Below are 1,393 nucleotides of genomic sequence, written 5' to 3' on the forward strand. Positions count from 1 at the left end.
TCTGGTATAAAAGGCGTCCTACATCTTTTCGCGGCCTCTGCTGAGCCGTGTCCCCGTTTCCCAGGAGCAGGGAGTAATTGTGACGCTGTGTCCAGGTGGCACTCAGCTGGAGCCAGAGTAAAGAAAAGGCCTCTGGGGTGGGGGGGTTGCCACTTGCCACCCCCCAGAGTTGGGACCGCAGCCCAAGCCGGGGAGGTGATGTGGTGTCGGAGGGTAGGGACCACGGTGGCCGCACCTGCCCAGAGCTCAGTGCTGAAGTCAGGACCGACATGTCCCCTCCGGGGATGTGCTCTGTGGGGACACCCTGGTCAATGCAAAGCCCTCGTGGTCGACTTGCACATTTGTCATTGGAGGGGACGGACAAGAGTAAGTCCTACTGAAGCACATTCGCCACTGTCACCAACGGGGCAGCCTGTGCGCAGGCGTCTGAGACCCAGGCCACAGTCCTCGGTGAGACAGCACCAGCAGGAACCGTGCCTTAGCAGGTCCGGGTTCCGTGAGGAAGAGGAAGGACAAAGGGAGGGCTGGGGGTGGGGCACAGACCCAGGGGATCGCGCTCCTAGTGTTTGCCCCCAGAGGGGAGCCGGGCAGACAGAGGGGACCTCAGAGCCTGTCATATCTGAGGTGTGAGAACCCCCGCCCCCGTAACTGAGAACAAAGCCCCATCGAACCTGCCGTTCTAGCTGAGAAGGGGGGTGCAGCTGTTTCTACAGTGGGAGGAGACCCTGGCCTCAGCCCCCCGCCAGGCATGTGCTCCTGTCCACTCCTCCATGGACCCCACTAGTCCAGTGCTGACCACTGGCCTGGGTCCAGGGCTCTCCCGCTTGCCCGCCTCTTTGCTCTTAGTAAAACCACCCAAGGCTGGTCCATCTGCTCCTGTCTGAGGAGCTCATCCTCTCGACAATTCGAATCCCAGCCGTGGGCTCTGGTCCTCTTGAAATGAAGCATTTGGTAGAGCATGGAGCGGATTAGAAATAGGTTTTAGCTGCTTGTGGCACAAACGAGGTTAAGGGTTACTACAAGGTGTGCACACGTGCATACACTAACATAGGCATGCACACATGCACATGTGTTCACCCACCCCCGGTCAGCAGGCTGCCGGGCTCTGTGGAGCCGGGTAGTCGCACGCAGGGCCCACCCTGGGATGGAGGGAGCCCGTGGGCACCGCTGACCCACTGCTCTCAGGAGGGTGTCCTGTCAGGTGCCCAAGTGCCTGGGGAGGCGTGGCCGCCTCCAGGGAACATGGAGGTGCTACGTGCCCACCCCGTCCTTGCTGTCCTTGGCAGGCCCCTCGGGTGGGAGGGGTTCCCTCGGGATGTGGCCGAGAAGCCTGGCTTCATCCTCAGCCTCAGACCCTCGGAGTGACTGCCAACGCGGTGCACAGTTACGAAAC

The sequence above is a fragment of the Sturnira hondurensis genome, unplaced genomic scaffold, assembly GCF_014824575.4.
Source record: "Sturnira hondurensis isolate 20B ecotype Veracruz unplaced genomic scaffold, ASM1482457v3 Scaffold0006496, whole genome shotgun sequence".
NCBI classification, from domain to species: Eukaryota; Metazoa; Chordata; class Mammalia; order Chiroptera; family Phyllostomidae; genus Sturnira; species Sturnira hondurensis.